Source organism: Columba livia, chromosome 4, assembly GCF_036013475.1.
Source record: "Columba livia isolate bColLiv1 breed racing homer chromosome 4, bColLiv1.pat.W.v2, whole genome shotgun sequence".
Classification (NCBI taxonomy): Eukaryota; Metazoa; Chordata; class Aves; order Columbiformes; family Columbidae; genus Columba; species Columba livia.
The window spans coordinates 16,048,055-16,075,150 of NC_088605.1; the positions used below are offsets into that span (position 1 = coordinate 16,048,055).

The following is a 27,096-nucleotide window of genomic DNA, read 5'->3' on the forward strand; positions in this document are numbered from 1 at the left end:
AGAGGACAGCCAAGTTGCAATCTCATAGCACTCTAGATGTATCACCCAAAAGGAAGAAAAAAACACAAGTCCAAAACTAATTCTGAATATAATTCAGCAAGAACACAAATGCCACATAGAAGCAGTTTAATGGCACAAGTTTGTGTTTCCAAAGCCTTTGTTCAGAGATTACAATTTCAGTCCTATAAAAACAGGATGTACTCTTTTTTTTTTTTTTTCAGTCAATTACATTTTTACATGAGATGAAGCATAACTAAACACAAAATCTATGGTGGTGTGATTTGCCAGCTCCGTCCATACTCCAGGATCACTGCTGCATTCCTCAGAGCTGGGAAGCTCTCACGTGGCAACATCCATCCCAACTCCAGCCGTGTCTGAGACTCCCTGCTGGGTTGACAGACAATGACCTGACGTGGTTATTCATGTCAGAGCTCACCTTGACCCCAGCTACAGGACTTACCCTGCGCAAGGGACTTTGCAGCAGCTCGGCGAGTCTGGCGAGCCAGGAGCACAGCAGATCACCTCTGCAAGAGAAGCCATCGCAACCACAGCTCACCGGGCTTTGGATTTCTACCCAGCTCCCCACAGAATTATGAATGTGCCGAGTCTCGTGCTGTAAGGCATTCCGTGGCCTGGGACCAATATCAATGAATTTCCAGAGAAGAGACCATAGTCAAGACTCACACAATGAAAGCTACACAGTAAAATTAGAACTCATTGTGGGAAAAGAATTCTAGGGCTTTCCTGAGGTTCAGTTCTGAAGATATTATAAAAATCAGAAAAGGTCTTGACTTCCTTCTATCCCAAATGCAAAGCATATTTCTTCATTTACATACATATTTGCATATCACAATACATGTTATTGGAAAAAACTCATCAAAATAGACCCACGTTATTCTAACACGCAAGTTTCTTCCTCTGCAGAGTGGATTAAAAAAAAAAAGACAGATGAACAGTCACGCTTTGCTTATTACCCTTACGATAAGGTTTTCAGATACTGTGGTGGTAAATCCATTTTGAATAGCAAGCGTTTGCTTGATTCTATTATTCTACAATTTCTGTGGGAGATTTCTTGTCACCTTGGAAATTATACATTTGGTTCTAGGAAGAAAAATTAGCTTTACTCAGAGGTCTAAGTAATTTGGATATATGGCATACAGCATCTAAAAGAAAAGTCTGATATCAACAAACTCAGAAGTAGATTTTATGACTGTTAAATATACATGTTGCAAAAGATTAGATTTACTGTTTTGCTCAGACTGTGTTAGTCATTTATAACATTTGGGCACTAAGCAACATAAAATTATTTTATGGTTCTTTCATCCTTTCTCAAAAGGATTCCAGGCAAATTCAACACAAGGTTTTCTGGGATATAGGCACTGCACATATAAAGGTATTATTTCTGAAGGATAAAACTCTTTTAAGGTCTTTTCATGATCCATTAATTTATGAATTACATGGCAGAGTAGGGATTGTGAAGGGCTTAATTTCAGTTATATGTTGATCTTTTTCCGTCGAAACAGCTTTTATCCAAAAAGTAAGTAGGACTAAAAACAACATGTTCTCTTAGATTTACTCTGACAGATCTGATAGAATTCAACTGTTTTATTCTTTACTTATCAAAAGGTGGGCAGTTGGGCCCATCCCTACCTATAAATAGGAATATGCAAAGAAAATAAAAACAGAAGAATAATTCGAAGGCTTGCTTCATTCACAGCAGAGTTACAAAAAGCAATAGAGTTGCTGAGAAATCAAATTTTCAGTAAGGAATGAATTATGCAAATAAATCTCACAAAAAAGACTGAGATAAAAACCAACTTGATAAAACTTTTCAACAACGTACTGGCAAACTGGGAGCCAGATTTCCAGCAAAGTGTCCCAGTTCCAGCAAAGTGTCCCAGTTCCACCCTGTCGGTCCTAGTCCAATTCAGGTAAACCAGAAGTTACTACTGATCGGGTATTTAGAGATCAATGAGAAATCAGTCTCAAAGTCCATTTTATTCCAAAAAAGAGTATTGGTGCTTTTGCTCATGGCTCCAAGAAGAGATCGAACGGCAATGAACGTAATACTGGGCCTATTCTTACCCCCTAAATGTTGCTCTCTTCAAGGACGGAAGTATAGGGAAATTTCCACTGCCATCATAAGTCAGGTCTATAGCTAATACCTCAATGTTTAGAGCTGTTATTTATTTCTCTTTTCTCTCCTCTTCTTTTTCTTTAAGCAAATAAAAAACCCAACAGCCCTCAAAACTGAGAGGGGAAAATCTGCTACTAAGCTAAAGAAATGATAATAAAATTCTGACCTCAGGAGGTTTTGGATCCAAGGAGCAACTGTGAACATTGCTGCTAAACAGAATTTGGCCTGGTGCTTGCAGTACAATATTTAAAGAAATCCAGATTATATGCAATTAAGAGATCTGTTTATTGCTGACAGGGTGTGGTGATATGTAAGAAGCTCATGGTATCCTGAGAGGGAGTTTCTTAACTTCCTTCTCATTACATTCCATGGTTTCTGTTTCACGATGAAAAAGTGTGAAAAAATGCTGACAATATTTACATTCAAATTTCTCTTGCAAATTATTCTGGTCTTCAGTATCAGCTAAGATGAAGCTAACATAAACTTTATTACCACAATCTTTCTTATTCTGAAAGAGCTGAACCCTCTTTTTCCTCCACACATTACCCTGGAGGCATCAGCTCACAATATGTAGACAGATTTTGATTTCTTGAAGTTCTCGTAACATTTTCAGGCATTACAATTGACGCTAATATTCTTGCCATAAGCATAATTGTCATCAAGAGAGGAGATATCCATTTAACATTTGTATAGTAATTATTTTATCTCTTTTAATAAAGCTTATGCAACGAAGAGCAAGGTTTTGTTCAGAATCAAACCCAAACGTAGCTGTCTGTTCCATAATGTTGTGGTTTGGCTCTCCAAAGGGGCTTCTTTACACATCACTAGATCTGTGACAGTTCGAGTAAAATAGAAAAGAAGATTCATTATGCAGGTAAAATTGTCTGACATCCAAACAATCGTGTAATTTTCTAGAAACAAGTACACACATGAAACTCTAGGGATAAATGGGAAAAAGCTGGCTAAGCACACCTGAAAACATTTCAAATGGAAATTGTGGACTCTGAGCTACCTCTGAAAATATTCAGTCATCAGTACACAAGCAAGGCAAATGCAGTCACTCACAGACTCATTTCTTATATACATAGTCCCAAATCACCTATTTAAAACTAACTTAATTAAATTATTTCAAAATTCTAATTGTGATATCAGTCACAAGATCAACTTACTACTATTTAATGACTTACTAGGCTTCAGTTTAGCATAGTAACAGACTGTACGCACATTCTTAGACCACAAGCAAACACAAGGAAAAAAATCATTTAGACCTCTGCAAAATGGAATTGTTTCATCTAATGATTTCTGCCTTGTGCTGGTGATGGGCTGCTGGACTGCACACAGATTCATCTCCACTGACATGGGGTAACCCATTAAGTCCCTGTAACTCAATTTCATGTCTGACTATATAGAGAATTGAACTGATAGAGTTTGAGCAGAGTTTCACATTCTCAGGGTGACTACAGTCTTCTTAAGGTAAGAGATACTTTTCCAAAAGGGAGAACGTATGGAGCATTTCTCTGCTCTGAGGCTTTATGTACACATAAATATTACACTGCCCATTTTAATGCCACCGAGATAGTTCAAATGGTACATCTGGGTTTGTGTGTTGCAGCTATGCTGATATTAGTGTAGCAATACTGGCATAAATACTGCTATACAGAAGAAGGACTACCACTTCATTACTATTAGTGATCTTCAGCCCCGTGTAGCTATATCCATGTTTATGAGCTGTAGCAGTTGTCAAAATAGCTGGACTAGCACAAAAAAAAAAAAAAAAAAACACTATTAAGCAAAATAATTTTGGAACAATCAGTGATAGTTTTCAGGTGGCATGTAATCTAGGTTTCTCAGCCATACGCTGCTACATTTATAAGCCACTTTATGTGTAAGGAAGGTGTAGATGAGAAGCTGTTTCACTGGCAGACAGCAGGCAGAATCATGCTGTTAAGAACGCAGGGAATACATGAGGAAGGTAACAGAGAAGAGACAGTTAACAGACTTTGTCTGAACTCCAAAATGCACAAATGAGTCAGCTTCACAGAGCACATCTTGATGACACGAACTATCTCTACAAGAAAGTGCTGACCTAGTGTGGGAAACAAGAAATGTCTCGCACTTGGTTGCTGAAATTCCATTTGTTTCATGAATTGCATATTGACAGCTTAAGTTTTTGTCTGCATTTAGAGAGCCAGCAGGATTTTGCTGTTCTGAAACTAAGTCCAAATAGTTATTTTAACTGAAGACCTAAAATACACCAATAGCTTGTTGAAAATATGGGAAAAGCAGATTCACAATGCTTCTCTCTGTTTCCAGAATAACATGTGGCGTTTGTGTGTCTTGAAGGCCTGCATCTGCTGGGACACTGGGGGCCTGCACGCTGCTGGCACAACGTGTAGGATTTTTAAAGCGGTGCAGTACTCCATCCCACGTCATTGACTTTAGCACCAACACAAATCGCTTCAGAAATAATCCAATGAAACAGACATCGTGGTCATCAATATTTTTTGCATTACCACAAGACAGAGGCTATTTGGATAATGACAACTGCCCCAAAAGAGCAGTGACAGCTTCCTGGGTCATCACAGCCTCAGAGTCATGATAAGCAAGGGCCAATCTCGGTTAACTATATTCTCTAGAGAAGGAGCAGTGTGTAGTTTAGGCTGGGGCCTGAAGAAGTCGGAGCATCTCTCTGAAAACTCCTCTGAAGGTGTTCATATCTCCAGAGGCCAGGAAGGAAATGTCCAACAGCAACTAACACCCATAACAGACTAAAACACAGCTTCATTCAACTCACACTCAGAAACTGTCCTTAAACAGGATGTTGTAGTTTAAATTTCAAATAGGCCACAACATGGTAGCTGGACATATCAGCCACTTAAAACATATCTTCATAACCCCTGTAAAATGGTGGAAAAGGGGAGGGCTGGGAGGAGCAGGCTGTTCATCTAGTCCCAATGGATCACCTAAGCGGATAATTTAGTCTCTGTGATATCTAAATCATGGCCTATTTATTTTCAATTCCAGTAAAGGGCTAATTAGTGCTAATTACAGTAGCAGGGATAGTGACGTGGCCATTCATACACAAAGAACTTGGCAGAGACCAAACTCCACTTACATGTAGGTCAGCAAAAAGAAAAGAGCACGCTGCACTTTGTCACATCTCATTTGGGTTGCCTTCAAAATGCTGAGCTAGAGGCAAAAGATACCACGGTTCATTTCCAATTCCCTGTCTAATCCTCTCACCCTTAATTTATTTTAAAAGTTTAATCAGAAGTTCATAAAGCTCAGATATGAATTTTTAAATAAAAAAAATTAAGCACCTGCAGGTAAGCTTTTTAGGAACTCGTGGCTGGCCCAAGTTTCATTACGAACAGGGACTTTAGCAGTTCACTTTTCTGCAAATGCTACCGTGATAAAATGTAACTTTCATTCCCTTGCTGTTGCTTCAGGGATGTGTCATTTAGAGAAAATAAATAGAAGACTTCTATCGCAAAGAAACCATGCGCCATTCGGGGTCAATGAAAATCTGCACCTCGCTCCGGAGTTTCTGGCAGCTTAGTAATAACTTTCCTGCAGAAATTGTCACTAACTGCTAGAAGCCTTGGAACTAATAAAGAAAATGCATGTGGATATTCTTAGTATACAAATAATGGAATATTTGCAGAAGGAGAAACCTAACTAAACTTGGGTTTTTCAATTCACTGTTGATGAAATTTATTATATTAATAGTTCTTTAAAGAAGTCAGCCAGCTTGGGAATGTGGATTGCTATAATGTTCTTGGATTTCCAGAAGTCAAAGTGTTTTGACAAGATCTCTCTCTAAAGGCTCTTAAAGCAACTAAGTTATCAGAAGGATGAAAATTCTTTAGTAGATTAATGATGTGTTGGAGCGTAGTAATAATTTGTTTTCACCATGGGAGAGAAGTGATCAGGGATCTGCACTTGTCCTCTTCAGTATATTAATAAATGATCTAATGAGATGGCAAAGTTCGCTGACGATACAAATTACTCAGAACAGTCAATACTGCAAAAGGTGTCGCTATACTGAACACTGAGTGATTCGGCAGCAAAAATGTAGACATTCTTTAATATCAACAGATGCAAAGTAATACAGATGAGGAGAAAACAAAACAAAACAAAACAAAAAATCTAACTCCACATACACAGTGATAAACAAAAAATGAATTCTTTATTACCACTTCAGAAAGAATCTCAGACTCCTTCTTGAGAGCCCTCTGAAAAGATTTGTCCAGTGCTCACTGGCAGACAGAAAAAGCAAACTAAATGTTACAAATCGTTATGTGAGAACGAAAAGTCAAATGAAAAAATATTACACCATGGTATAAATCCAGACTGCATTCACATCCAAAATAATTCACCTCGGTCTGACTGACCCATATCCAAAGGTTTATTAGAAGTAGGAATGGCATATGCTGGACAACATAGACGAATAGCAGTGTATCACTATAACTGCATGGGGATGGATAAAAGTACTTTTCAACTTGGAAAACAGACTACTAAGAGGAAATAGCTGTATATAAAATTGAGAATAGCATGGATAGCACATAGGGAACAATTGTTCACTATTTCTCATATCGCAAGATTTAGCAGGCACCAAACAGTCCCATTTAAATCACACAGAAATATTTTTTCACACAATTCATAACTACACTGTATAGTTCATTGCTACAAGTACGTTGTGGCTAAGAAAAATATAAGTGAGTTTAATAAATAATTAGAACAATCTACAGAGAAAGTATTTAGCAAGGGCTGATAAATATATCATGCACTTAAATCTACAGTTTAAGTAGTATGTGCATTATGCTCATCTGGAATTTGGGAAAGTATCAGATCATGCATGTCCTGTTCTCACCCCTGAGAAACAGTTAAGAGAGCGTACCCTGCTCTGATTTAGTGTGGCCAGTCTTATCCTATTATTTAGACCCAAAAGCCAGAAGTTTCATGATCTAATTACATCTGCCTTCAAGAAACAACTCAAATTTGGCTTCTATTTTCAGCTCCAGTCAGGAAAGCCATTAATTCTCTCTTGCAATAAATAGGGGCTGCACATTGCTGGAACAATTATTAACTCCTTCCTCCAGCAAGCATATTCTGCACTGCTGCAGCAATCCCTTCAGCCCAACTCCACTCTCTACTTACTCTTCTTCATGTGACTGTGTACACAACTGACTTCTCATCTTGTCCTTTATTGTATCTATCATACTGTACTTTATTGATTCTTGCATATAGAGGAAGCTTTTGTGTTCTTTTAGACATCTGACAGTATATTACATGTAATCTTCAGTCATGTTGCATTGCATTTAAAAGCAATATATGCAATGATTCTACATTCCACAGTACAATTTTATTTTCTGAAGTGACTTTTTTTCAGTTTTGTCTCCCTGAACATTTCAAAGCATGAAAAGGTACAAATCATTCCCATGATGTAATATAGATAGATAGATAGATAGATAATACATTTTAAAAATCATATTCACCAGACTATTTATATGAACAGTTTTATTGATCAGAAATTTGTATTAATTGAAATGGTTATAAAAATAATGTTTTAATTATAAACCCAATAGTTAAATAGGTAGATGAAGCTGCATTTAAAACTGGAGGAGGTGAGACAGCCGCAGCGTGCTCAAGCTCTAAGGCAGGGCTGCTCCTCAGCACGAACAAGAAGGCAAGGTGTGCAAAACCAGCCTCGTCCACTTCTCTCCCCCAAGCAAGCTTATGCACAAATTAAACTGGATTAAAAACAAGAGTCACAGAAAATGACTGAGCTTTTTAATAGAGTTTCTATGCTTCACTTCCACAGCATTTTAATGAAATTTGAATGCCTAATTCTTCTGGGTTCTTTTAAAAACCCCAGTCTGCATCACCAGATGCATAAACTATGACTGAATGCTTTATTTTAACATTTCCTAGTCACAGGGTAGATGAGCCACATTCTGTATAAATTATAAACTGCATTTACAACAACAGAGTAAAGTGCAGGAAGGCCTGGATTAACCCAAAATACAAGGGATGATTTGTAAAAGCTGTAGTTCCACCGACCTTCAGAAGGTAGACGGCAAGCGAATAAACACCAGAAGGCTGGTTCTCAGAATAAATCAAAATTCCATTTCCAGAAACTTTAAAGCCTTTAAAATACCGACTTTACAGCACCAGAAACAGTGATACAAGAAACATGTATTTTACTTCTTCATCTTTTCATACCAGTGGATCCAAAAGCACTTTGCAAATCATGTGCAGATAGTCTGACACAGGGCAGGAGGTCCGTGAGCAGCAAAGGCCAAGAGGAGGGGTTGGCAGCGGGAGACCTTGCGGGGCAAGAGGCCTCCAGAGATGCTGAGCCCCACGAGCTCCAGGAACACGGGCACTCCGAAGAACGTCACCCTAATTCAGGCTGACCTGGTTTGATTTCCTCACTCTGAATAAACAACCTTGAAGAGAGCGGTTCTCTGACGCCTTAGGAATAAAATGCTCCTTTTAACTTGTGTATATCCTGTAGAGTTTGGGTAAGGGAGGGTGATTTTTAGGGTTGGAAATTATTGCGACGAGGTCAGATACCGAAGCTAAAAAGGAAAGTCACACAGCACACAAGTCTGATGTGTTTTACATATTATTTTCAGCAGGTCTGTCTATTGAGAGATTGATTCCGATGGTTTGGATCAACACTACGTGAGCACACTCTGCTTCTTCATTTTGATAATTAGCAGCAAGCTTTTCAAATGTTGGCTGAAAATTTTCCTAGGCAGATTTTTTTTTTCAGCTTGGCTTCCTGAGGAAATGAAGCTTGCGTGCATCACACTGTCTCTCTGTCAAGTCTGTTCAGCTTCAACCAAATTGAACAGAGAGATATTTTTAAAACAGTAAGTTCTTACAACAGACCTGTACAACATTCAGCACATCATGGAAGGCAGCTCCCAAAGCCATTAATTTTATTGCTAGCAGAGAAGGGCAGTCAATCAGGTTCCAATGGTAGCAGCTGCTGACCATGCTAGACACGTACAGGTTGGCTACGTTGAATGCATGCAGCTCCAGAACAGCATCTGCTGGGCCATTCCCAGTCATTAGGCCAAACAATGGTAGCTGGAAGCCATGGAAAAAACAAAGTGTGACACCAGACACCATGGCAGAGGAGCTAAGGGCAAGTAAGGAATCTCACTATGAGGACACAGAAAGATTGGAAGGTACCATGGTACAGGGCACTTCAGTGTGACGAACATGGTGTGTCGCACCTCAAGAGATACAAAGCAGGAGCAAACCAGTTCTCATTAGTTCCGTCATTCATGGAATAATCCGTATCTGTTGGGTTTTTCCCTTCATCTCTCTCAATCTGTCTACCTCCAGTTTTCCAGCTGGACTCACCTTTGCCTGCAGCTCCTTTGTACAAACCTCTGTACAAGAACAAAGAGCTACAGACAGGAGGTATTCAGTCACCTGTTAGCGGATGGATACAAGATAAGCCCATGATATATGATTAACAATATATATGTCGTAAGCCAAAGTTATACCTGATGCAAACCAATGAGATATGATAAACCATACAACAGATGATATGTAAGGTGACTTACGTGATAAGCCAATATGTCTATTTACATAAGCAAGTGCCAAATCCACTTGCACACAAGTAGTAATTGAAAACATGTCCATCCATTGCAGCCACAAAAAGAATACCTAATGCCTCATGTAGGATGGAGGCAGCCTTTCTGTCACATGCTTAAGAAGAAAACAGTGACATTGACGAAACAGCAGGTCTCTTTTCACAGCTTTGCAGGATGATAATAGATGTCTGTTGAGAACCTCAGCTTCCCATATGGAGAGCAGGATCATCATGAAGCATGTGAGTACTTTCACATGTGTGCCACAGAGAGCAGTGTAAGGGCAGAGCCACCAGCCAGCACAGCCACCAGGCAGAGCCCTGCCAGACCCGTTCTCCTCTTAGGAGATGGCAACAGGTAACCTGGCTGCCAGTAACTCCTGACATCCCTCCTTTCACTCGCTGCCACTTGCAATTCAACAGAATCAAAACAGTCAGAAAAGCTATTGCATCCTCCCTCTCCAGCACTGTAACATTAGCAAGGTTTCTTATTTTCATTTTAGAGGGGCAGGTTTTTTAAACAAAAGGCAGGGATGGCTGCAGAAGGAAAGACAGACTCGGAGGCAACACTGCTGCAAGCACAACAAACCCTTTGTCAGCTGCTGCACGCAGGCAGCAAACCCAGCAAACTGGCACCCAGGCAGCTCTGCAACCCCATCAGGCAGCACAGCTGGCATCAGCCTCTTTTGAAAAAAGGAACAGTATTTGTCACCTATGACTCTTACTGCAGCAAAATTAACCTGGCAAGATCTCTAGAAATCAGTAGAATTTAAACCAGAACAGGCAAGCTACTGTCTTGTGCGTGACATACTGCTGCTTTCCCAAGTGAGCGGGGTTATTTAAAAAAGGAAAAAAAAAATCAGTCTTGAAGAAATCAAGGTAATATGAACACCAAAAAAGGCTGTGATGCCTCTGTCCCAGGCTCCAGTAATGATAGTGAGTTGATTATATGAGATATGCCCAAATGATCATAATTACAGTCTCAGATATGCATAGATGTCATAAGGAAAGGGGAAGCAAAAAGACCTCCAAGTCCTTGCTACATGACTTAGGGAGGAAACCGTCTGATCCCCCAGTCATCTGGAAGACAGCAGCCGTCTCAAAGAGAGGACACACTGCAGAGAATTGGCCTCAGCTCTCCAAGGTTTTATGACCATTTATGCCCAACGCTACAGCTGCAGAGAAAAATGAAATTTAAAAATGCAGAATTAACCCAGGGAATCGGCCTCTCACCTTCTGCAGGCAGCCAGCTGTAGCCCTGAAGCACAAGATTTTTTTTCAGTCCTTGTCTTAACACAGAGCTGAGTGTGTGGAACACGTTGAGGGCAATGAGAGCTTTCTGTTCTCCTCCACAGCTTACGAAAGAAGGGAGTGACAAAGGACAAATATAAATTCGCAGATGTACAGATTGCAGAGAAGAAATGACCTCCACAGCCATCCACAGAGATGCTCACAAGTCTGTTCCCAGAGTCAGATTAAAGTGTATCCAATTGGATTAAATTCCTAGCAATGGCAAGCTTACCACCTACCTACACTGGGAAATTATTCCTGTGTGTAATCACCCCCGCTGCATCTTGATAGTGATTGAATTTTTCAAGCTTTGATTTGCAGCCATTGGATCTGTTCTGTCTTTTTCTGCAAGACCAAAATCTATACTTGATTTAGTCATTCTTTTGTTCCTAATACATTGATAATTCCTTCTTATTGTCTTAAGCTCTACTGCCCAGTAATAATTTCTTATTACCTTTATCTTCTCTACAAGCGATTTGCATTTTGTAGATTCAATTTTCATTCCCAGTTATGCCCTCCTTTTCCACACTTAACATATTGATTTCTTGTTTAATTATCACTTTTGTGCATTCTTGACTAGGCTAGCTTTCCTCTCCAAGGTAACTTACTTGTGTGCTCATTAAAGCATAGCCTTTAGAATACCCAGCAGGATTTCCTTGAGAAGTCCCATTTTCCATTAAAACTTCTCCTTTTAGCACTCAGTTAGGGAAACAAGTTATTCTGAAGAACCAGTCTATTTTATGTTTCACATAATAATACCTTGTGCCAAAGTTTGTTTCCACAAAGCAGAGGGTACTGCAGTACCCATGAGGTTTTGGTAATCAGCGGCTGACACTGCTCAATCATCAGAAAGTGCAACACTCATTTATCTCATGCTCCATGCAGACGTTTCCATCTTATGGTATCCTTGAGATTTTCCTGAGATTAGATCTTTAGAAAATTTAAGGCATTCTTTTGCCTAATGATGTTCAGAAGAAGTCCTCATGGCAACACATCTTTTCCTCATAATTGTGGACAAGTCCTAGAAGTGGTGCTCTCCATTGCAAAAGAATTTGTCCTGTAACAAATGCCCACCAGTCACACGTTCTGTTTTGCTGCTAGTAAAATGGAGGGAAATTCATCCCATTTTCATGCTGCACTAGAAATCCCAAATTAAATATAATTTAGTATTTTGAATGGACTTTTTAAAGAATTATCTTTAAATGGAAATATTATTGGGAAATATGGAAATATTATTTCCCTATGGAAATAATGGAAATATTATTTCCCTTTAACATACTAATTACATTTAAATTATCCTGTGTTACTTGAAAATATTTTTAGATATTTCCTGGCTCCTCTAAAATAAAGCAAATAGATTTTTTATCCCACAAGTTACTATACTGTAGAGTATAAATAAAGCTATATGAGGTACAACGAGAATCATCATGTTCAAAGCAAAAAATATTACAATAAGTACCTTTAAAAAACCTAAATAAATCCAGGTAGCCCCTACTTACTCACCAGCACTACCAAGACAGAGCCATTCAAGTCATGACGAATCACTTAACTCCAGGCAAGTTCATTCACATCAAAGGAAAGAAACCAAACACAAAGACCTAGTATGTCGTAAGGATCACACTGGAGCTGGGCAAACACAGTTTTTTTCTCTAAAGTTTTGGAGAATTTCTCTGGACTTTTGCATTTCTGAACCAGAATGAGAAGAGAGTGCACAAACGACAATCCCTGAGGAGGTATGACACCTGTAGTCCCTAGTCTAAGAAACATCAAAAGTATATTAAACAAAAAATATCACCACCGCAACAGGGGAGTTTGAAGGAACCCCAGAATATGTTGTGGCTTGTTACAGCCTCCTCCCGAGGGGAGCGCTCAGGGGTGTGAGCAACACAGGTCCAGCTCTTCAAAAGAAGGGAAGAACTGAACACAGATCTCCCAGACTATGGGTGAGTGCTGAAGGCTTTAGGGGAAAACGAGAGCACCTCCCTTTTCTTCCTGAGGCTTTGTGAACTTCTGTACTCTGGTTTCATTATATGTAGTCAAAAACGAAACTGTATTATTGGGGTTAAAAAGACCTAGGAGTACTGGTAGATCACAAGCTGAACATGAACCAGCCTGGTGGTCTTGGGGCAATGAAGACGGATGGTGTTGTGGGCTGCCTTGGTGAGTCTGCAGCCACGAGACCAAAGGCTGTAGTGATTCCACTCTCCTCAGCATTTATTAGGCCACATCTGGAATACTGTGTCCAGTCTTGGTCCTTCTAGATTGAAATAAAAGTTTAAAAATTGGAGAGGGTCTAGCAGAGGACCATTAAGATTATTAGACAACTGGAGAATTTCACAGATGAAAAAAGGTTGAAAGAATTAGGTTTGTTGACCACGGAGAAGAAACAGCTGGGTGTTGAAACAGTCTTTCAACACTTAAATGGTTGTTACAGAGATGATGGAGATTCTCTTCAGAAAGATGCCCAGTGGCAAGAGGCTACAGGCACAAGCCATCTGGGGAAATGCATCCAAGTATAAGAAGAAATTATTCACCATGAGAGCAAGCAAACTTCGAACAGGTTGGCAAGAAAAGTGGGAACACCCCCTGGAAACCACTGAGCTTGATGGGCCCCATATAATCTCATCTAAGGTGCTTCTTTCAACAGGAGCTTGGGGCAGATGATCTCCAGAGCTCCCTTCTAACCCAGGCTTTTCTTTATGATTCGGCAACTATCAAGGTTTTGCTCTGACTAGAAAACAAAAACCAAACAAGAACGCTCAGTGCTATTAGACTGAAAAGCAGACTTGCCGTGTAGTTTTAGTTCAGTTTCATCAATGTGTTATCTCTACATTTACCTTCACTGAGGACTTTCTAAGATACTGCTATAAACTTTTTCAGTAAACATAGATAGAAACAATTAACTAATATTCGATCTCCTGCACCTTATGCCTTGAATTGTTGATAGGCATTATCCAATGCAATCCTATTTATTTACAAACCACATATACCATATGCTGTTTCCCCAAACACAGTAGGAAGCAAACAGCGGAGTCCGTTTCTTTACTTACAATTTCAAGCATCTCTTTCTCAGGGTCACCTTGCTAGCAGTCCTGAGGCTGGTGGGCTTCCTTGACCCCTTTCCTGTGCATTTCTGTAGTGCTCCTGCCCCACACACAGACCCACACAACCACAATCAAACTGATCCCATTCTTTTCAGGCTGTCAAAAAAATTCTAGCTAAGGCATTACCATGACTAGCACACAGCCTGCTCTGGAGAGGAGAGTTCAAAACTGGAAACTATTGCTAAGTAGAAGGACATTTAAATATTTTGTTTCAGTTTGCCTACCCAGTAGGCCTGAAACAGCTTCAGAGTAATGGGATACAACTGCAAAACCACACACCCATATGCTTATAAAAGACTTACCTAACCATAGCATGACAGTGATTACCATGCCAGCACTATGCTCTGTGTTCTACATTAATTACAAAATAGATAACCCACAAACTTCTGCTGATAGCCAAAACCAGACCCATCTTCCATTTGCAACATTTCAACAGTGAGCTCACAGGAAAAGACTTTTTGGACTATTTCTTCTCACTAACTTGGGTGACTATATTGGGTGAAGATACATGGCCATGCTTTGATGAAAACAAAAATCAGGACCAGGAAATTTTACAGGTGAAAAACTGGCAGAGAACAGAGAAAATGGCATAGCCGTGCTATCTTGTAACCCACTTCACTTTAATCCATGCTCATGTGACAAATGTATACTTTATTAATGATAAAAAAATGTGGTGATACATGTAGGAACAAAAAGCAAACAATATTTACAAAAATGGAGACTGTATTTTCAACTTTAAAAGAAAGCTTAGCAGATAAAAAGAATATGAAGCAGGAGAGAAGTACTGCCCTTGTACACAACACTGCCCCAGGCAAACCCAAGTATTCTGGTTATCACAGCAAGATATCACCTTGCTGTGTTCCTCTACTAAACCTGCCTTGGAAAAGCCCAATATCCAATGGAAGCCCTTAGACGTCATCTTTCATAAAAGGCTTGTAACAAAAACCATGAAAAACTAAAATTTTGGTAGAAGCAATATATTTGCCCTTATGTCTTCCTCCATGCTTCAAAAACAGAAATGGTAGAGCATGCTTTTGTGCGTTACTAATTCTCTCATTAGTAATAGCGTTGCTGACAGCCCTGACGACCTTACTTAAGAAGGATGTTTGAAAACTTGAAAGAAACTACAGGAAAAACTGGTGATACAGAAATCTTGCCTTACAGTTAGAAACTAAAGCACCTCAATGAGATTTGTTTAACAAAAGAGAGCTGAGATGCCTTGATCCCAGCCTTTAAGCATTTTCATTGAATAATGTCCAGTGCTAAAGGCTTTTTTAAACCAGTGAAGAGTCAACAAGTTAAGTCAAAGCTAAATTCAGACCACAAATAAAACACTTCACCTGAGCAGTGAGTGTTGGTACAGATGTGGTGGACTCTTTGAACTCTTTAAATATGAACCAGATGTCTTTCTAATGAAGTTCACTGTGAAATAATGGTCTCAAGCAAGACTTACAGCGTGATGCTCTGTGGTCAGTGCTAAGGTTGGCCTAGATTACATCACCAAAATGATCAGGGTCTCCTTGTCCTAATGTCTATGCAGCAATTACATTGAGATATACTTTTAATTCACTCTAAGCACATTTTATAAATAATTGTTAAAGTGTTACTACTCCCTTATGGACATATGGAAAAATATTTTCATGTAAATGGTCTATTTCTGTAAAGAACATTTTGACCACTGTCGTTGGACTCACATATTTAAGGAACTACAATTTAACTGGGATATGGGGATGCATACATAGAAATTCAATGGCTGATCTGCTCAGTGATGGCTTCACAGGTCTTACAGAGACTAAAAGTATTCAGGTAATTCCCCAGTGTCATATTTGCCTGAAACCCCAGCTGCTTTTTATGAGAACTAAGAATCTCTAATATTCTACCAGTGTTTAGCTATTGGGTGTATTAGCTTGTGAGTCTCAGCAAAGAACAGACCCTGTTTATTAACCTTTCACTAAACCTCTCACAAACTCAACACTGGTGAGAGAATAAGAATGAAACTGCACATGAATGTTATCAGGAAATGTATATATTTATTACTTTCCAATTTCCCCAGCACTTGACAGTCTACTTGATAACCATTGAATTTTCATTACTTTCATTGATTTGATCAACTCGTTTTATTTCAGAACATGAATGAAATGAGAAGTGAAGAGCCAAAATAAAATTCCCTTTCATAAAGGATTTGTCTTCATACAGAATTCACCAGCATAATTACGCCCCTATAGTTCTGATGGTACAACTCCCCATGTGGATGCTTGAATTCTACAGGCATTCATGCAAGATTAAAAAGCATCCAGAAGGCATAATTATACTACTATAGTCCCTGGTAAACTCCTCATATAAAGAAGACCTTTCAACGTTGAAAAGAGAGGTTATTTGGGAGAGAGGGGGGGGGGAAAAAAAAAAAGCACCCTTTGCTTTCCTAATGTAGAAGTTTTATGAGGTTTTCTGCTCTTCAGTTACAACATACTATATAAGCATGCACAAAAAAAATTGTTACAAAGATGAAAACAAAGGTTCCTCAGATGGTTCATTTTGACTAACCTCTGGTCAAAGCACACTGACCCAAAATGATAGGACAATTACTCAAGGATATTTACCAAGATTTAGGAATTTTTAAAGATCTAGGCAATTTTCCATTTTAATGGCACGGGTACAATTGATTTGTGGCATATGGGATCATCAATTTTGCAAAGTACCTCCTGTAAGCGATACTTAAGTGGCAAACTGTTTTGTGCCACTGCATAGAAATGAATCTGAGCTCTCAATGCCATAATGAGAAAGGAAATGACAGAATTACAGTAGACTTTGTATTCTCCATATAAAAGATGGATATAATAGGTCTGATCTTACCCTAGTTCCTTCACCTTGTAGCTCTGTGGTTAGAAGGCACAACTTCCAGGGCTCAGAGTTAGTTTAAACTTATAAAAAAGCTAAACATATGAAGGTGGAGGAGTCAACAATTTGGGCATCCAAGCAACTATAATTCTTTTAAGTAAAACTGTGAATAAAGGGTTAAAATGTTATAGTCTGCAGAAATAAACTAAATTTAACTCCACATTTCCCTCAGGTTCTCATTATAGATGAAAATTAAGGTTGTCTGGATGACTTTAACTGTGTGTTTTCTTTTTTAATATATTTTACTTTATTGAAGTGCAATATTCTCCATACATATCCTAGGTTTCACTTGTTCTTTTCTATAGCTAATTTACTTCTAAGATACTTTCACATGAATATTTTAATGCATTCAACTTTTACATATGTTTCTTGGCAGGGATTCTTCTTGTATTTCTTTTCTTTACAATTATTAAAAAGGTTATACACAAGCACTAAAAAAGAATGACACAGATTATATGGTTTTACATTGTTTCCCCAAGACCTATCCCAACAATAAGCCCTAGCATGACTTTTCAGGATTTTTGAGGATGCTTGAAATATAAGCCCTAGTTACAGTTCATTAAAAAAAAAAGTGAATTTAAATAGCATCCAGGCAGCTATACATGTAAAAAAGTAAAACTAATTGGCAATAGAATGCAGCAGAACAGATAGACCCTTCACCAAAAGAAGCAGACACCTGACAGACAACTGACATTTGCGTTGCCAATATGCTACAAGCAGGCTACATGGAGAGAGGTGCTCATTTAAGGAAAGCACTATTGCTAGACAGGAGAAATTGGGGCCAATGGTTCTAAAGGAAGTGGAGACACAAGAAATTCACGATGGAATTCAGGGTTTGGAGAGTTATGATGATGTTCCAGAATGTGATGACATGACAACACTTTAATAAATGTTGATTTTTTTGTTCAAAAATAAATGTAGATTGTTGTTCATGGAAAAATAAGACATCCTCTGAAAATAAGCCCTAACTAATTTTTTGGAGCAAAAAATTAATATAAGACCCTGTCTTATTTTCTGAGAATCAGGGTAGTAATCAAAATATACAGGGCAAAACTGGCATATTATTTTTCAGTGTCTTTGTATCATCATAATAGCATGAATGGTCAAAAGCGATGAAGTTTAACACTGATTTACAATTGTTCGTTAGATCAGAGATGTAAATCATTTTGAGACAACTCAAGACTTCTTGTTTCTGAGTCCCAGCTAAAGCTGGGCATATTTAGAAGGAGAAGGGAGTACAACAGGAAAATAAGTGAAAGCTTCAGTATCAGCCACACTACACTGCTCAGAAATTCAACTTAGCAAGTTAAAAAAAAAATAATAAAAGCCAGGGGTGGGGACGATGGCTGGGCCATGGCTAACCAAAAGCCAAGTGTTGAGGGAGCATCATTCGCTGTATGGAAGAGCTGAGTTCAATTCTTGGTGAGGCCCCACCTTGAATCCTGTGTTCAGTTTTGGGTGCCTCATCATAAGAAGGACATTGAGGTACTAGAGAGAGTGCAGAGGAGGCGATGAAGCTGGTGAGGGGCCTGGAGCACAAGTGTGATGAGGAGCGGCTGAGGGAGCTGGGGCTGTTTGGCCTGGAGAAAAGGAGGCTGAGGGGAGACCTTATCGCTGTCTGCAACTACCTGAGAGGAGGTTGTAGCATGGGGGGGGTTGGTCTCTTCTCCCAAGTAGCAAGTGATAGGACAAGAGGAAATGGTGTCAAGTTGCACCAGGGGAGGTTTAGATTGGATATTAAGAAAAAATTCTTCACAGAAAGGGTTGTCATGATTGGAACAGGCTGTCCAGGGAAGTGGTGGCGTCACCATCCCTGGAGGTGTTTAAAAGGCTTTCAGAGGAGGTTCATAGGGACATGGTTTAGTGCTGGAGTGAGGTTATGACTGGACTTGATGATCCTGAGGGTCTCTTCCAACTGAAATGATTCTATGATTCTGCGTTGCCTCCAGGTCTGCCCCTTCCACCTGCCCAAGGCACAGCCTCATTGCCAGGCCAGTTGCATCATTACTGCCACGGATGCTGGAGTGTTTTGCAAAAGCTGCTGCACGCCCACACAAAATGGGAAGGAGAGCATCCTACCCTCCAGCCACCCAGCTGCTCCTTGCTGCCTGAGTCCAGACATTGCAATAGCCAGCCTCAGAGTCGTTGACCCCACCTTGGTTACTGGATATACAGTCAGAACTAGCCACAATTATTTGGTTAATGGTCTTCTTAGTTTAATCTGAATTTCTTCAATTCGAGCCTATACAGAAAAGTTTGATTAATTTTAGTTCTATGATGAATCTGAAGGGTCTGTACTGATAATTTCTGAGATAATTCCATATTAATTAAAGCAGCAAATTTCTTAGAAAATCTGTTGAAAACAATTTTATTGAAACAGTGGGTGGTGGTGTAAAATTAGTGAACATCCATCTTGCACTCAAAGAGCAAATAAGGTCAAGTACAAAATAATGTATTTTCACATATTAATCAGATAGGTTGCCTTTGCTTTTAGTACAACACAGATGCCATGGCTCAGAAGGGGAACCTGCTCCTCTATCACCTTTCAGAGATTTAATAGGTAAACTTTAATCAATCTTCTTGTAGCAATTTAAAGCACTTACTTTAACAGCCCGCTGAGGTACAAACATACATTCCTTCTGTTTTACTTGCTACGTGGTTCATACAATCCTGCAGAGGGGTAGACCTAGCTACAGATATGGGTTGCTTCCTCCTGCTACATCTTCAATAAGGGCTTCCTGCAGGATTCAATGAACTCCATTTCAAAACCTCCTTGCTCAAAAATTTCCAGACTCTCCTTGGGTCTTCTACCTCGTCTCCTAAGTGTAGTCAGACTACAGTACACTACCCTTCCGATCAGATTGTTCCAATGCTGGAAGCATCATGCAGTTATTCTTAGCACAGGTCTGTCACATGAGTTTTGGGAGACCTATACAATGATCACCAAGATCATTCCTCAAAACTCCCAGGTGCCACCTACGTCACAACATTCAGGTACATGAATATACACTGAACATTGGTGCCGTTAATATAAATGTCTCATGCATTCTTTAGGGCAGAAGCCAAACTTAGTCTCAGAGCTGTGAACAACGCCTTCGTGTTTGGTAAATAGTGGCAGCTGCATCTGAACTGTACATAGAAAAGGAGAAAATACTGTGTTCTGACTATAGCAGCACACACTGCTGGACAAACTCTTCTTCTGCACACAGCACATAGGAAAAAAATCAGCAGTAAAACTTTAGTATTCTCTATCCTTGGAATAGTTTTGGTTTATGTGCTAGTAATATAACCAAATTAAGCAGTCATATTACAAGGGCTGTTAAAAACCGCTATCTGGTATGTGAGTGCACCAGCAACAACACAAGCTTTACAATCCTACAAGCCATTTTGAGAATTAAACAGAGATTGACAATGTCTCTATTTCGTAGTGCCAACTTTTTGAACACTTCACATTTGTCATGAAACATATGATGGTGTTGGCAGCAGCTCCCAGTTAGCACTGGTCCTCTTTGTAAAAGTCACTGCTTAAACAAAGTACTAGATATGGTCTCATCCTCAAAAAATGTGAAGGGTATTTGCTCCACTGGTGAGTTATTGCTATCCTGGACAGGAGGTGGAAAGCGTGCAGGACGCTGTGGCACACAGAACAGAAGCTCTTCACAGTTTTGTAGGCTGTACACACAGAGCCATTCTATCACTTTTCAACAACTCCAGCTTACATTATATCTACAGACGTACTGTAAGATGAGATAGTCACAGTATTTAAACCTTCAAACAATCTATGCTGCAAATCTGCCAGCCTCCGGTTCCTCAGAATGTTTCATCTCAGCTAAAAATTATCAGTTCAGAGGGATAAGAGCACAGAGGTGTCCAGCTGACTGTAATGCATTCCACCAGACAGCCTTTATGAATTTTTTAGCTGAACTTTCTTCTGTCCTTGTTGTTCTTGCCAACCAGATGCAGAACATTTTGGAGACAATAGCAATTCCCCAGAGGTTTACATGCACTATTCAATTCCCTACAATAAAAAAAATATATATAGTTTTTTCTAAACTGAGTTTCAACTCGTATTTTCCTTCATGCTAAATTACAACTAACATCCAGAGCTTGCACTGCATAGCTGAGAAACTAGCAGAAATTGCCACATTCAATTAGCACAGCAGAAGCAGCAAACTAGAAATAGGATTTCATTCACTTTAATTCACTAGTTGGTTGCCATAAATACTCTTCTGTAAAGCACGGAATTCTGAATACTCCACAGACATTATTTTCCTTTCATGAAGATGTTTGTTTACTTTGGCAGTTACTCTCCTGGGAGAAACTCTAATGACTTCCACTACCAAAAAAACCCCAAAACAAAAAAGAAACAGAAACTGCCACTAGCAAGCAAGAAAATTTTAGTCTAATGTACTGGTTAAACTCCAGGGCAAAAAGGAGAAAAAGCAGAATAAATCACTGCTTTGCATTCTTGTGACCAGAACCCATATCCGTCAAGTCCAGCAGGCAGCACAGCTCTCCTAATGTAAGTCAGGCTCTGAATAAAGGAAGAAAGCTGCCCATCTCTTGTGAATTTTAAGATTTTTAGCTTTAAAAACAAACAAACAAAAACATAACATGGGCATGGGAAGAACAGAATAAACCAATCTCAATCCCCGGTGTTAAATTTTCCCACTGCTTTTAATTTAATTCCAACAAACAATGATCAAAGGTTTCTCTCCCAATTTTGCTATATCTGGACAATTAATATTTTTTCTTTTAATGAGAAAATACACCATGGAAAAAAAAAAAATAAAAAAGAAAGCTACTGTGACTCAACTGACCACTCACTGCAGAAAAAGACTCACCTATCTCCTTCCTAAGAATGCATTATTAATATTATCAGAGTTTAAGAAAATCAAGAATAAACTGTAAATGAAACACATTGATATAAATCTTCAGACCTCTTTTTCCTGTGAAATGTCAAGACTCATCATCTGTTTCTCTCTATGAATAACCTGCAGTCCCAGGCTGTTTTCCACATTTCCACAGGAGGAAAGAGTCATTAACAAAAATCAGCTTTAAGGTTAAGAGGAAGCAGCTCTAGCAAAAGTACATGAATAGTATATTTTTGTTACCAGTTAGAACAATGTGCTGTTCCTGGAATGCATACACAAGCCCGTTTCGAAACTTAAACTGAGGAACGAAGCCGACACGTCACAGCCCACGGGACAGCAGACTCTGAACTTCCCTAAACAGCCTGATCACAGGGGAGATGGAAACGGATCTCTTAGCAGAGCCCTCAGGACAGACAGAGCTACCTACAGAGTCCTGAAAAAGAGCCCAAGAGGAGAAGATGTGGGAAAGAGAAAAGGAAAGATGAAACAGTAAAGAGAAAACAAGAAACTCATATAAAACCCCCTGCTTTTCTTGTAGCTGTAGAGCCTTGGAAGAGGGGTCAAACAGAGTAGTAAATCACTGTAAATGATGAAAGGCCTATAAATATTGTGGGCTGTGGAGAGAACAATTTGTTGCGTTACAAGCAGCGGATGAGTCTCTGCACTGAGCCACTCCACAATAAAAAGGTTTTTTTAAAGTCGGTACTATTTGCGGCCACATTTACTTTTAACTATAACATGCAAAAAATCACCAGAAAAGCTGCTATTAGTATTGGAATGGAAGCAAAGATCATTTTCATCTACACATGTTATTTGCAGCCCATATTCAAAATCACTGCCACAGTGCTTTTCCAACTAGCTAATAGGAGGAAAACAGCAGATTCTAGCAGCAGAGTTATTTTCCTTTGTATACTTTAGGCTCCTGATATTCTGGCATTCATGTTAATTTACAAAATAAGGAAGCACTGAAGTAACTCTGCATGTACGTAGAAGTCTATGTACTGTATCTAAATTTTTATCTGTTTTGTGATTTATTTTAGCTCCCAAAAACTGTAACAATTGTTTAGTGCTGTCTGATAAGGAAACAGTATGGACCCTATCCCCAAGAACATACACTTTTTAAATAAGCTAAGCTCACAGAGTGCTCTGAAGCAGGCAGCATCTCAGCACAATCCCTTTCAGTTCCTTTAACTGCTAAAAGTTTTTCTTTGTTCAAGCAGAAAAATAGAATGGTGGGCCAAAATCCTTTCTCATATATAATATCCTGTCACTAACATAGGCAAATCACAGATGTTATTCCCCTAGGTTTATAAAAAGAAAATAACTTAAGCTGTGCATGGTAATTTCTAGAAGAAATTATAACCAGTCAGGGGCAAAATTCAGAAGCTGCTGCCTTGATGATCCCTTTCATGTCACCGAAATGGCAGCCAGAAGAGCTGCTTTGTAATCCTTGCAGTTTATTGTGATTTGTCTTTATATTTTCTCTTCTATAGTATTGCTGGTTCAATTTGCCACACAAAATTTAGCAGAGTGGATGGTGCAGAACACCAGACAAATAAGACGATCATTGTCTTTCAGGCACTGACAAACCCAGGAGAGTTGTCAGCCCCAGCTCTGCCGTAGGTCTCCTAGGTGAGGTTGATGCCTTGCACTTTTGTTGCAATAAATACACAGAAGCAGGTTGATTAATGGCCAAAAGAACTTTGGTATATTTGGGTTTACCATACTGACAGCTTGGTTTGCAACAGGGGTTTTTTTTGATTTACGTATTACGTACAGCGATATTGCATATGGCTTGGCATCCACCTCCTGTAATGTTTGTTGTCTAGTCTAAGCAACCCACCCCAGCTGGGTGACTCTCTCTTCTCCAAGTCGCTCAGATGAGGGGCTCTGCCAGTGTCCCCTCTTCTTCAGGCCCAAACACACTGTCACTTTCCAGTGACAACCAGGGAATGTGAAGTCCAAGCATCCCACTACCTAAGGTCTGGGAAGGCAAATCTAGGAAGATCCTGAACTACAAATGGTTGAAGTAACTGAAGGAAGCATTATACACGCTTAGCCTGTTATTACACATTTGTTTAGGCATCCATTGTCAGACACTATTACCTTCCTAGTAGCCCAATCCAAAAAAGCTCTCAAACCTTCCCTGGAAAGAGGCAGCTAAGATAAATCAGGAAGAAATCAAGGGACTATGAGGGAGAAAAAAAAAAAAAACAAACAAAAAACATTGAAGGAAGAGAGTGCACAGGCCAAATGGTCAAAAATCAAGAAACTAGGAACTGGAAAGCGAAAAAAAACATGTCCAAGGACAGGACTCAGCACTTCTAGATGGCACCAAAGTGCCAGTTAAGACGCTTGATTTGGTGAAGGAGAACAGAATTTACAACCATAGCAGACACCAAGGGGTCTTTTATCAGAGGTAGAAGAAACAGGATACACAGCCTGAAAGATTCTTGGTTTGACTTGGTACAGCTGTTCTTGCTCGTAACCGTCAAAAAGCATATGCCACAGGACCAAAGACCTCCTGGATTCTGCAGCAAGATATAGCCAGAAGCTTTCCTCAAAAACACAGAGAACAGGTTTCTCTCTCTAAAGGTACCTGCATTAGCGTGGGGTGAATCATCCTTTGGTAGCACCTGTCTCATGTTTGTAGAAGATTAGGCAGCTAATGCAGAGCGGATGCTTACTTTTTACATGGTTAAAAGTAGCTGAGATTCACCCCATGGATGTTGTTTCAATAAACGTGTATGATTGGGGTAGATGGCTAACATGGTAGAGAGAAGCTGTCATAGACCATGTGAGTACTCTTGTCTTTCAGTCAATTTAAAAACACTACTCACAAATGTCACAACAACTGTTTTGAAGGAAGAATCACAAGAATTTGGACTTGATTTAAAGGTGAGGGGCAGAGAAGCCAACTGCTCACAAGAAAAAAACAACTGGGTCCCTGCAAACTCTGTAGAAATCGGCAGCTGATCACAGGAGCGACACAGTGCAGCATCACTTCCACCCTTGCCAGACACCCCAGAAGGCCCCAGGTAGAGCACACCTTCTGTTCAGGCTTGCGCATAGCCCAACGTCAGGCGTATGACATGAGCGCAAAGGGAAGCCAGACGCTACCAGTTCTGTGGCTCACAAAACTAATGTTTATGGGGACTGTGCTGTGAAGCAACTCGCTGTTCAGAGAGGAAACATTACTTGGCCGGCAACCTTTACTCAGCATGTGATCATCTGTAGGGCTGTGGTCTGCACTCTATTTTTTACCACTCATAAGGCAGACGGCTGCAGAGCTCTCAAAACAGATGCCAATCTAATGAATAATTCTGGAGTACTAAGCAATAAGACAGCAAAGATAAACGTGGATCAATTATTCTTCTATGCTGCAAATGTATTTTCATCTTAACCCCGCAAGATGGCACGGATACTCAAACACACACGCCCACGTAGGTTCACGATCACATCAGAGATGACTGCAGATGCTGAACCAATTTTTTTCCTCTACATTTTATATGTGTATAAAAAACATGTACGGATTTAACAAATAAGAATTGTTACACCGGGTCAGATCAAAGGTCCATCGGCCAAATGGAAAGCAGCCATCCAGTCTTTGACTGTGGCCACTAATGGACGCCTAGAGAAAAGTACAATAGGTCAAGCATATAATGACACTTCCCCAACGTACTCTGACATTCAATAGCCATGTATTAATTCTCTCGCTGCTGAACTACAGCTTTCCCAGAGCACAAAGGGAGCTCACTTGTTTCAGTCTTTCCAGGAGTATCTACATCTGTAACAGCGTTACATCTGTATTTGCCAAACTATTTGTTTGCATTAGTCGTCAAGAGCTGTGCTTCCACTACATGGAAAGGGGAAAACCCCACCTTCAACACTGTCCAGGAAATACCTCAAAAGGCTCCACGACACCTCATTGTGGGCTTGGTCTAAGCTCATGTGGGTCTCTGGAGAGACCAACAAATGAATGGCAAGGTTAGATGGCAGGATCTGGGTGGAGAGGAAGGGATGACCACGCAGCTTCGCCTGGGAGCTCCGACACCCCCCTGCACCGCGGGGCCTCGTGTGCCCGAGTCGTGCAGGGAGACCCCACGCCAGCCCCCTCCCACGGGGGGCACGGGAGGCCACGGCACCGCCACCCCAGCCCTTCCGCTCCCCCGGGCCGAGCGGGGCGGCCGCTGAGGGAACCTCGCGCGCAGGGGCGGGGCCAGGGGCGGGGCTCCCGTGGCTGGGCCTCGACACCCGCCCGTCTCGTGTCGCCGCGCTCGCGCCTCGCCCCCGTCCTACCCACCCGCGGCACGCGGCCCTGCGTCAATGCAAATGAGCAGCGCGCGAGGCGGAGGGGCGGGGCGGCCCGCCTCCCTGAAGCAGCGCCTGACGGGTTGGCAGGCAGCGGAACAAACCACCATCCCAGCCGAGATAAAAACCGATCGCACCCGCTGCCGCAAAACGAAATAAAACCATTTCATTTCAGGTATATCCCGCATGAGGACATACACAGTGTGGAAGCCCGTTGCGTGCCTTCCCCACCCGGAAGGCCGGCAGATCTCCAGGGCGTTACTAAAAGGCTGTCACCTCCCCCGCTTGAGTGGTAGCGCTCTCGGGGCTCGCCGCCGTCGTCCGCGCGGGCGGCGCTCAGCGCGAGCGCCCACCCCTCCCGGAGCCGCGCCAGGGACACGCAAAGGGGGAGGGGCTCCCGATGTAATGCATTATTCATGAAGGGGCGGAGCCGCCGGCTCATTACCAAGGTCGGCAGGGCGGGCAAGAGGGCGGAGGTCGTGACGTGACTATGACGAATGTTCCGGCATTCTTAAGGGCGTTGCAGCCGGCTCGGAGCCGGCAGTGGGGGCGGGGAGGTGGCCGGGGGCCGAACGCGGCAGCGCAGGGGGGATCGGGGCCGCCTGGCGTGCGCGGGTACCGGCGGCCTGGCGCCCGCCCTCCCTGCATGCCCGCCAGTGCCAAGCCTGGAAACGCCCCGCTTTCCCCCTGCGCCACGGTGTAGCGGCGGCGGGGGGGCGGACGGCGGAGTTAGCGGGGGCTGTCAGGGGGGAATGACCTGTCCGGAGGCGTTTGTGGCGATCGAGTGGGTTGTTGTGGGTGCGAGTGTAGGCGAGAAGGGCCGCCCTGTTGGGGGTCCCGATACATTAGAATAGAAAAACAAAGGCCTGA

The 27,096-nt window shown here is 40.9% G+C and overlaps 1 long non-coding RNA gene across 1 annotated transcript; it reads right to left on the reverse strand.

The window, feature by feature from the left end:
- Positions 1 to 109: 109 nt before the first annotated feature.
- LOC135579334 (uncharacterized) lies at positions 110 to 26,775 on the reverse strand. Its single transcript, XR_010472133.1, has 2 exons — positions 6,334 to 26,775; positions 110 to 2,967 (listed from the first exon to the last, which is right to left on the reverse strand). It is a non-coding gene; the product is annotated as an uncharacterized LOC135579334 (long non-coding RNA).
- Positions 26,776 to 27,096: the final 321 nt, after the last annotated feature.